Source organism: Miniopterus natalensis, chromosome 2 (assembly GCF_054644295.1).
Source record: "Miniopterus natalensis isolate mMinNat1 chromosome 2, mMinNat1.hap1, whole genome shotgun sequence".
NCBI lineage: Eukaryota > Metazoa > Chordata > Mammalia > Chiroptera > Miniopteridae > Miniopterus > Miniopterus natalensis.
In genome coordinates this window covers 139915579-139927359 of record NC_142082.1, presented here as the reverse complement: position 1 = coordinate 139927359, position 11781 = coordinate 139915579, and the positions used below count along the sequence as shown (strand labels likewise).

At 40.4% G+C, this 11781-nt stretch overlaps 1 pseudogene; it reads right to left on the bottom strand.

Annotated features, from left to right (window-relative positions):
- Nucleotides 1–10735: 10735 nt before the first annotated feature.
- Nucleotides 10736–11198, bottom strand: LOC107528184 (ubiquitin-ribosomal protein eS31 fusion protein pseudogene; annotated as a pseudogene).
- Between the last annotated feature and the right edge of the window lie 583 nt (nucleotides 11199–11781).

Here is an 11781-nt window from a genome sequence, read left to right as displayed (position 1 = left end):
CTCCCAAGGACCTTGATGAAAGGCTAGCCAGGACCTCATTTCAGGTAAAGACCAAAAAACAAACATTGATTATTAGCTTCTATTACCTTCAGATACTGTGGGGTCCCAGGAAAGACACAAACTTATAAAATACAAGAATTCTGGCCCTCAAGTAACCCATAGGCTTAAGTTAGGAAAATTCTCCTTTCCAAAGCGGGGTCAATGGTGTGTAGTGCTTAGAGCGCAGGGCTGCAAAGCAGGGGCACTAAAACAAATGGAAAGTTTGAGATAAATAATTTATTTCCTATTTAAAAAAATAAAAGTTATAGTAGTCACTGTAAGAGAAATCAGACTTTTGTAGCACATCCTTACTTTTAGCATTTTGTCTGGAAGTCCTTATGGTGGGGATATGCACCATAACCTTTTCAGAACTTAGAATCTTTAAGGGTCTTAACTCCAGCCAAATCAACTCCGTATGTTGTTATAGCAGGAACGTCGATGTGTGCTGCGACCGGCAAGGGATTCCAGAGAAAGATGAACCCTTGGGAGCGAAGGGCAGTATGCAAATTGCTGTTAGATTCTTTCAGATAAGATACTTAGATCCGCGGCTCCGGAGAAAGATTGAGCAAGGTGGCTCAAAACCACCAAGTGGCAGAAGTGAGCTGCTCAGCAACTCAGCCTAACTACACTCAGGGCCTGGGCCTGAGGGCAGAGCGCGGGGACAATGGCAGAGCTGTCTGCGCTGAGGCAAGAGCGGGGGTGGGAAGAAGTCTCGGATTCTAACCCTTCCCCCGCCCCGCCTTGGCTCAGAACGGACAAGGCATTTGTCAAAGGTCCAAAGGCGTCCTGATTCCCAGACCAGAATTTAGCAAGCAAGGGTATGTTTCCTGCCCCACCTATCTGCCTTTCTTTCACAGACATTTCCTGAGCATCTACTGTGTGCCAGGTATGTGCTGGAAGTGTGCAATAGAGTATTTAACAAGAAGTGTGCAATCTAGTGGAAGAGAACCTGGTAAACAACTATGCTCCTGTGACACTGGAAGGCAGTTTGAGTAGTGGTTAATTAAGTGCGCTGTCTTGGAAGTCAGACAGATTAGGGTGTGAACCCAAGCTCCACCAATTGCTAGTTGTGCACTTGAGCCTCAGTCTCTGTGTTGTAAAATGGAGGCAAATGACTCCCACAGAAGATCATCCATTGTCATCCCAATAAATTTAACTTTTAAAAAAGAAAGAAATTGGGAAGAAGACCCCTGGCAGGTGTTGCCCAGTGGTTAGAGCATCGACCGGTGCACTGAAGGGTGGAGAGCTTGTTTCTGGTCAAGCGCATGTACCTGGGTTGCAGGTTCAACCAGTGGATGTGTCTCACATTGATGTTTCTCTCTCTCTCCTTCCCTCTCTTCCCTCCCTTCTACTCACTCATAAAATAAAATAATAACATAAAATAAATTTAAAAATCAATGGAAACAACATCCTAGGGTGAGGATTAACAATAACAATGTAAAAAAAAAAAAGGAAAGAAATTGGGAAGAAGAAAGGGCAGGGGCTCAAATCTTCTTCCCTAAGCCTTGCTAGCCTGACCTCACCTCCAGCCTTCTCACCCTCACCCTTCACTCACAATACCCAATTAACACTGAGTCTGGGGACTGCCAGGAGAGGCCAATGAGTGGGCTGCCTACTCCTTACCACCCACATATTTACATCATTAGAGTCTGGCTAAAGTAAACATGAGGCCTACCTTGAAGGGGAAAAACATTAAAAGAAAATCTGTTAATAAAATCAACATTTTTATAGTTCTTTACTGGCTACTGTGGCACTTACCCTGCAGCAACTCACTTGCTCTTTACAAATGCCTTATCAACTAGGTAAGTATTGTTAGGTCTTGTTAGGAAGGAAAGAGAAGTTTAGAGACTTAAAATTACTTGACTCCTTTGTCATCCTAAGAAGGTTGTGCTTTTTTTACCCTAGGAAAATGGGGGTCATTGAAGAATGTGGAGCAGTAAGGTGAAATGGCCAGATCCTTATTTTAGAATCATCGCCACAGAAAATATTGCACAGGACCACAGGAGAACACGTCTGAAGATATTTATGACAGTTTTGTGGTATCAGGAAGCGATTTCTCCATCTCTAAGGGAATATTATGCAACAGAAGTGATGAACTAGATATATCTATAGCAACATGAATAAATCTTTAAAAGTGTTGTATGGAAAAGTAAAACAATTAGACTTTTAGCATGATTAAATTCTACAAGCAAGTTAAAAACACCCACAAAATAAGGGTACATATATTCAAGAACAAATAAACACATTAGACGGCACTTAGAGAGAGGAGGAGAAGGGCATAGGAATAAAGAAGGGAAAAATAAACTAGAGAGGGGCCTTGTATGATTTCAAATAATGATTGTGTGTACTATGAACCAAAGAATATGATTAACTTATTAACTCTTTGACCTAGATGGAAAATAAAATTCCATGTACCACACTCTCATTTTCACACTTAAAAATCCTTCAAACATCATAAAAAAGAACAGAGGTAACAAATGCTAGAGAGGATGTGGAGAAAAGGGAATACTCATGCACTGTTGGTGGGAATGAAAATTGGTGCAGCCACTATGGCAAACAGTATGGAAGATCCTAAAAAAATTAAAAATAGAACGACCAGCTCAGCCAGCTTGGCTCAGTGATTGAGCATCTACCTATGAACCAGGAGGTCACAGTTCAGGTCAGGGCACATGCCCAGGCTGTAGGGCTAGATCTCCAGTTGGGGGCGTGCAGAAGGCAGCCAGTCAGCGATTCTCTCTCATCATTGATGTTTCTCTCTCTCCCTCCCTTTCTCTGAAATCAATAAAAACATGTTTAAGAAAAAAAAATGGAACTACCATATCATCCATCAATTCCACTTCTGGGAATATATCCAAAGGAAACAAAAACACTAACTTGAAAAGATATCTAAACCTCCATATTTATAGCAGCACTATTTACAATAACAAAGACATGGAAACAACCTAAAGTGTCCATCAATGGATGAATGGATAAAGAAGTTGTGATATATATAATGAAGTATTATTCAGCCATAAAAAATGAAGAAATCCTTCCTTTTGTGACAACATGGATAGACCCTGAGGGCATTATGCTAAGTGAAATAAGTCAGACAGAGAATGACATATACTGTATGATCTCACTTATATGTGGAATCTAAAAACTCACAAAACAGCCTGGCCGGCCGTGGCTCAGCGGTTAAGCATCGACCTAGGATCCAGGCGATCAGGGTTCGATTCCAGGTCAGGGCACATGCCCGGGTTGCGGGCTGCAGCCGATCAATGACTCTCTCATCATTGATGTTTCTATCTCTCCCTCTCTCTCCCTCTCCTTTCCTCTCTCTGAAATCAATAAAGATATATTTAAAAAAATAAAAATAAATAAAAAATAAATAAACAAAAACCAAACTCACTGAAAAAGAAGCAGAAGGTGGGGAGAGAAAATTGGAGAAAGGTGGTCAAAAGTTACAAACTTCCAATGTTAAGGTAAGTGCTAAGGATATAATGTACAGCATCATGACTATCACTAATATTGCTGTATAATACATAGGAAAGTTGTTCAGAGAGTAAATCCTAGTAGTTCTCATCACAAGGAAAAAATTTTTCTTTGTTTTCTTTTTATTGTATCTATATGAGAAGATGGACGTTGGCTGAACCTGTTGTGGTGATCATTTCACGATGTATGTAAATCAAAGCATCATGCTGTCTGCCTTACACAGTGATGTATAGCAATTATTTCTGTGATTTTTTTTAATGCTTTACTCTTTTTAAAATATATATGTTTTTATTGATTTTAGAGAGAGAAAGGGAGAGGGAGAGAGAGATAGAAACATCAACGATGAGAATCATCGATTGGCTGCCTCCTGCACTCCCCTTCCTGAGGATCAAGCACCAACCAGGGCTTGTGCCCTGACTAGGAATGTAACGGTGATCTCCAGATTCATGGGCAATGCTCAACCGCGGGGCCATACAGGCCTGGCTATATCAATTTTTCTCAATAAAACTGGGAGGGGCCAACTGGGCTTGGCTCAGTGGTTGAGTGTCGACCTAGGATCCAGGAGATCGGGGTTCGATTCCCGGTCAGGGCACATGCCCGGGTTGTGGGCTCGATCCCCAGTTGGGGGCGTGCAGGAGGCAGCCGATCAATGACTCTCTCATCATTGTTTCTATCTCTCTCTCTCCCTCTCCTTTCCTCTCTCTGAAATCAATAGAGATATATTTAAAAAACAAAAACAAGAAACTGGGAGGGAGAAACCCTTCAAAGGTTCTCCATAATCTAGAAGATAAAGTCCAAGTCTCTCTCTTTCTAGAACTTTATGCCCAGTAATATTTAGCTGTTTTGCTTTTCCTCTCTGTCTGGAATGACTTTATGAGCTTTTAAAATATATAGATGTCTGAGCTTCAACCCCAGAGGTACTGATTTAATTGGATTGGAGTGGAGCCATATATGGGTGTTTTTAAAAAGATTCTCAAGTAGGTTAAGAATCATGATTTATTTCCCACTCAGTTCAGGTATTTCCAGGCTGAATTATGGTCCCCTTATGTGTTCATTCTATCAACTGTCAATTTATCCAAACAGTTCATCTCAGTCTAGTGAGATTGATTGAGGCTTTTGTATCTTACTCTTTTGCTTCAAATCTTTCAGTGGCTCTCCTTACCCCAAAGATTAAGTTCAGACTATTTTTTTTAGACTTCTCAATGAATCCTATCATTCCTCCTGGTCCTGGCTTACCTTTAATTCATTCATCCAATGAACCTTTATCAAGTATCTGTTATGAGCCAGACACTTGTAAACAGTGGGGACAAAAAGCACAGTCTTCTCTCTTGCTGACTTTACAATCTTTGAGGGAAGATAAAGAATTGAATGAGTAATTACAGGGTTATATGGGACCAAAGTCTGTTTCAGGAGCTGGGAAGGAAGCCTTCCCTGAGGAGATGAGAGTTAAATTGAGTCCAGAAAGGTGACTTAGAAGTTAAGTGGGGCTCTGGCCAGGTAGCTCAGTTGGTGAGATCATCAACCCGATACGCCAGGGGTGCAACAGTCAACCAGGAAAGGCATGGGTGGGTGAAACGGCAGGTCGATGTTTTTCTCTCTCTCTGTTTCTTGTCTCTCTCTCAAATCAATTAAAACATATATTTTCGAACCTAGCTCAGTGGCTAGAGCATCTGCCTGCGGACTGAAGGGTCCAAGGTTCGATTCTGACCAAGGGCACAGCACATACCTTGGTTGCAGGCTTGATACCCAGCCCAGTCGGGGTGAGTGTGGAAGGCAACCAATCCATGTGTGTCTCTCACATTAATGTTTCTCTCTGACTTTCTTCCTTCCACTTTCTTGGAAAAGCAATGGAAAAAATATCTTCCATTGAGGATTTAAAAAAAGCAATAAATAAATAGATACATATCCTCGGTTGAGGATTTTTAAAACAACTAATGAATGCATAAATAAGAGGAACACCAAAGCAATGCCTCTCTCCCTCTCTCAAATCAATAAATAAAAATTTAAAAAGGAAAGAAAGGCTCTGGCTAGTAGCTCAGTTGGTTAGAGCATTATCCCAATATGCCAAAGAGTGTTCCAAGAAGAAGGAACAGCATAAGCAAAGACCCTGGCTTGGGGAAGGTCATGACACATTGAAAGAACTGAAAACATGTAAAGACAGGGAGAAAACTGTGGCCAAACTTGAAGACAGGATGACTCAGAGCTTTATAGGCCAAGTTAAGATTCTGGACTTTATCCCCAGGGTGCTGGAAAGTCTTGAAAAGATTTAAGTAGGGGAGTGTAATACAATCAGATAAGGTTTTTAAGAAGGATCTGGATGTACTGTGGAACTTAGATTGGATTTGGGTGTTCCCAAATCTCCTCTGCCTCTCCTTCCCAGAAAATATTTTGGAGTCTTTTACTAATTGTTAAATTCATCTCCTGTGACGTTGTGTTAGCTAAATGATCAGAATGTGACCCTTTTTACAAACTCCTGGGAATAGCAGTTGAATTCCTCACTGTTGTTGGGTCATTCAGTAAACACTCACTGGGTGCTGTTCTGTGCAGGGCACAGGTCCAGGTGCTGGAGATATGAAGATAAATAAGACTTAACTCAAGGTACAAAAAGAAGAATAGATTTGACCTTAAAAAAATAAGTTATATTTCATAGATAATAATAACAAAGTTAAGAGGCAATGGATAGGGAGAAAAATCTCGATACTTTTTAAAAAATATTAGTATCTAGCCCTGGCCGGTTGCTCACAAGTTGGAGCATTGGCCTGAGGACTGAAGAGTCCCAGGTTCGATTCCGGCCAAGGACACGTTGCAGGCTCAATTCCCGGCCTTACTTGGGGAGGCAACCAACAAATGTGTGTCTCTCTCTCCCCACTTCCACTCTCTCTGAAAAGCAATGGAAAAAATATCCTCAGGTGAGGATTTTTTTAAAAAAAAAAAGAAGCCCGGGCTGGCATGGCTCAGCAGTTGAACATCAACCTATGAACCAGGAGATCGCGGTTCGATTCCCTAGTCAGGGCACATGCCTGAGTTGCAAGCTTGATCCCCAGTAGGGGGCGTGCAGAAGGCAGCCGATCAATGACTCTCTCATCATAGATGTTTCTATCTCTCTCCCTCTCCCTTCCTCTCTCTGAAATCAATAAAGAAATATTTAAAAAAAAAGAAAAAGAGAGAGACAAAGTATAGAAAAGAAAGCAAGAAGTTATTGGCCACAGCAAAAATATACTTAGGACAATGAAACAAAGAAGGGTGTAGAAGAAGCAACAGGAGAGCCTAGGCTGGGCTGCTTTGGCTCACTGGGAAGTCAGAGAAAAGGGGGAAAAGGGGATGGTTAGCCAGGGACAAGCCACTACTGCCCATTGCTCCACTAGTTGCAAGTCTCATGGGGTCCCTTAGAGGTTAGGGAACATGTGCCTGTGAGGGAAGGAGATGGGGAAGAGAATGACATGGGTGGGCATGTTCCCTGGGAGGAGAGCACATTGGGACTTTCATTTTTAGGGGTTTTAAAGGCTGGGTGTTTTGGGGAGGTCTTAGGGGGTGAATCAATAGAATATTCATTAGCCTTATGTTGATGTACCAAAATGAGATTTATTCTCTTAATTTGTCTGTCCTTGGGTATAGTTGGCAAATGACACTAATTGGATTTCTATTATCTGTCTCTGAGTAGGGTGGTTTAAGCTATTTACCTTCTGGTTGGGAAGAAGTGCAAACCATTTCCTTCTACGTGTCATTTCAGAAAGATAGGATTCATTAGGTGGCTACAAACTGCTGTTTAACTGTCTGTCTCAGTTTCCCTATTCCTCTTGTTCTGGAATCATCCAAGCTTTTCCTAGGCTATAACACAGCCATTCCACTCCTAGGTATCTACTCAAGAGAAATAAAAACATATCCCACACAAAAACATATAGAATTCATAACAGCTTTTTTATAATAGTCAAAGTAGTGGAAACACCCCAAATGTCCATCAAAAAGTGAATGGTTGAACAAATTGTGGTATATTCGTACAATGGAATAGTGTTATGTAATAGTAGGGAACAAGCTATGGATATAGCCAACAATGTGGAAGAATCTCAAGACCATTATGTTGAGAGAAAGAAGCTAGGACAAAAAAGAATTTTTAAAATTTATTTATTTATTTTTTAATTAAAAAATATATATACCTTTATTGATTTCAGAGAGGAAGGGAGAGGGAGAGGGATAGAAACATCATGAGAGAGTCATTGATGGCTGCCTCCTGCATGCCCCCTGCTGTGGATTGAGCCTGAAACCTGGGCATTCCTGACCAGGAATCAAACCTCGACCCCCTGGGTTGACGCTCAACTGCCAAGCCATGCCTAGGAAGGCTATTTATTGATTTTATTATTATTATCATTATTATTATTTTAATCCTCACCTGAGGATCTTTTTTCCATTGCTTTTTCAGAGAGAGTGGGAGAGAGAGAGAAACATCAATGTGAGAGAGACACATTGATTGGTTCACTCTCGAAAGCATCCCAGCTGGGGCCAGGATTGAGCCTGCAACAGGGTATGTGCCCTTGGAGGGAGTCGAATCCCAGACCCTTCAGTCTGAGGGCCGACGCTCTATCCACTGAGCCAAACCAGCTAGGGCTATTTATTGATTTTAGAGAGAGGAAGGGAAGGAGAGGGAAAGAAAGAGACAGAGAAACATCCATTTGTTTTTCCCTTATTTATTCATTCATTGGTTGATTCTTGTGTGTGCCCTGATGGGATCGAACCCTCAACCTTGGTGTATTGGGACAATACTCTAATCAACTGAGTTACCCAGCCAGAGTACCCCCCCAAATTTTTTAAGTACATACTGTCTGGTTCTATTTCTGTGAAAGTCTAAAAAAGACAAATCTAATTTTTTTTCTAGAATCAAATCTAGAATATAATCTAGTCAGAAAGTGGGTCAGTGGCTGCCTGGGTGCTGAGGTGAGGGAAGGGTTGGCAGGGATTGTCTAGGAGAATGAGGCACAGGGAACTTTTTAGAGTAATGTTCTGTATCTTGATTGTTGTAATGGTTACACAGCTGTATACACTTGTCTAAACTCATCAAAATGTACATTTAAAATGAGTGCACTTTATTCTGTAAAAATTATACTTTTTACATTTCAAAAAACACAATAAGGAAAGACAATTGACAGGGATAAAATATTTGGCATGTTTTAATGAAGAATTAATATCTAATATACATAAAGAGCTTCCTTAAGTCAAACAATTCAATAGAAAAATCGACAGAACATGAAAGGACAATTCACAGAGGACAAAATGCAAATGGACAATAACAAAGAAAAGATACTTGTCCTTATAAATCTCAATATCAGGAAAAAACAAACTTCAATAATGGAATTGTCAGATTGACAATTTTTAAAATTGGTGAGAATTCAGGGAAACTATCATTTTCACAGTGTAGGTATGTGTAACTAGGAATATTTTTAGAAGATAAATTGGCAGTGTATAAAAATTTCACATGTGCGTAGTCTTGCCTCAGCAACTCTGCTTCTAGGAATCTATACTGATAACACTGGTATGTATGGAGTGCTTACAGTATGCAGGGATTCTAACCATACCTCAACTGTTCTAGGGAATAAATACCCTTATTTCCTCATTTTACAGATGAGACAAGTGAGACATGGAGGTTAAGTGAGTTGCCTAAGGTCATACTAATAGTAAGTCATAGATCCACAATTCACACCTATAATTTGTCTACAGAATTTGTGCTCTTAACCACTCTGCTATACAGCTCTCCACTCTTTGCTAAATACCATACATGAGTAAATGCCATACAAGCCAAACATATATATATATGTTTGCTGCAATTGAGTTTGAAATATTAAAAAAGAATAAAACTAATATGAAAAGATTTTTAACATATTTTGTTAATGTAAAAAAATAGCAAGCTATAGATTAATACTTGTAATACCTATTTACATAAAAAATATCAACATAGCAACTATGCTCAAAAGAGCAGAAATGAAGAAGCTTGGTCTAAGACATAAAAGATGAGTTTTCTTTTCTCCTTTTGGTACCTTTATTATTATTTAAAAATTTTAAATTGAGGTGTAATTGACATACAACATACATTAGTTTCAGGTGTACAACATAGTAATTTAATATTTAGGTTTATTTAACACCCATCACCATACATAGTTACAGAATTTATTAATTTATTTAAGAGAGAGACATCATTTGTTGTTCCGCTTATTTATGCATCCATTGGTTGATTTTTTTTTAAATAATTTTTTTATTGAGCCCGGCCGGGCGTGGCTCAGCAGTTGAGCATTGACCTAGCATCCAGGCGATTGGGGTTCGATTCCCGGTCAGGGCACAGCCCAGGTTGCAGGCTAGGCAGCTGGTCAATGACTCTCTCATCATTGATGTTTCCATCTCTCTCTCCCTCTCTTTTCCTCTCTCTGAAATCAATAAAGATATATTAAAAAAAATTTTTTTAATTGACTTTAGAGAGAGGAAAGGACAGAGAGAGAAACATTGATCGGTTGCCTCCCACACGTGCCCTCACTGGGGGTGAATCCCGCCACCTTTTGGTATATGGGACGATAGATACTTCAGTCAACCGAGCCATAGCAGCCTGGGCAACAGTTGATTCTTGTATGCGCCCTGCCTGACGGGGTAGAACCTGCAACTTTGGCATATTGGGAGGACGCTCTAACCAACTGAGCTACCCGGCCAGGGCAGAATTTTTTTTCTTGTAATGAGAGCTTTAAAAATTTACTCTCTTAGCAACTTTCAAATATACATAGAATATTTTTTGTTTGTTAATCCTCACCTGAGGATATTTTTTTCATTGATTTTTTTTTTTTTTATAGAGAGTGGAAGGGAAAGAGGGAGAGAGACATTGATGTGAGAATGACACATTGATTGGTTGCCTCCCACATGTGCCCCAACCCGAGCCAGGAATCAAACCTACTACCTAGGTATGTGCCCTTGACCGGGAATCGAACTCGAGACCCTTCGGGATGGGTGGAAGCTCTAACCACTGAGCACACTAGCCAGGGCTGCAACACAGTATTGTCAACCATGCTGTACATTACATCAACAGGACTTACTTATATGATGAATGGAAGTTGGTACCTTTTGGCTCTCTTCACCCATTTTCCTCACCCCCCACACCCCTTACACCCACCTCTGGCAGCCACCAATATGAGCTTGTTATTTTGTTTGTTTGTTTTGTTTTTGTTAGTTCATGTCTTTTATAACCCATATACAATTACTTGTCTTCTGGTTTGCTGAAACAATAGGTCAGAGATTTGCCACAACAATGTCTGTCAAAGTGGCTGGCCATAAAACTCCAGCACACAGTCACCTGAAGGGCGCTCCTGACAAAGCCGGCTGATTTTTGCCATCTCGTCCACCTTATAGTGTTTCAGGACAGCCAGCTTAACCTTCTTTCTCTTATGCTCATTCTCCTTGGGAGTGGTGTAAGGCTTCTTCCTTTTCTTAGCACCACCATGAAGTCTCAACACAAGATGAAGAGTGGACTCCTTTTGAATATTATGGTCAGACAAAGCACATCCTTCTTCCAGTTGCTTGCCAGCAAAGATCAGTCTTTGCTGATCAGGAAGAATTCCTTCCTTATCCTGGATCTTGGCCTTCACACTTTCTATTGTATCCAAGGGTTCACCCTCAAGAGTGATGGTCTTCCTTGCAAGGGTTTTCACGAAAACCTGCATCTTGGTGGTGGTTCCACTGCAGATGGGAGATTGGAAAAACCGTATATTATTTGTTTGTTTGTTTGTTTACTGATTTTAGAGAGAGGGGAAGGGGGAGACAGAGAGAGAGAGAGAGAGAGAAACAATGTGAGAGAGAAGTGTCTATCAGTTGCCTCCTATACACATCCGGATTGGGGATGGAACACCGCAACGCTTTTGGCACATGGGAGGATGCTCCAACCAATCAAGTCACCTGGCAGGGGGTTTTTTGTCTATTTTTTGATTCCACATATAAATGAGATCATATGGTATTTGTCTTTCTCTGTCTGACTTATTTCACTTAGCAGATTGCCCTTAAAGTCCAGCCATGTTATTGTAAATGGCAAGATTTCATTATTTTTTATGACTGAATAATATTCCAGTACGTATATGCATTTTATCCATTTTTATATTTTCTTTATCCATTCATCCACCGATGGACATTTAAGTTATTTCCTTATCTTTACTATTGTAAATAATGCTGCAGTGAACATGGGAGTGAATATATCTTTTTGAGTTAGTGTTTTTGTTTTCAGATAAATACCCAGAAGTGTAATTACTGCCT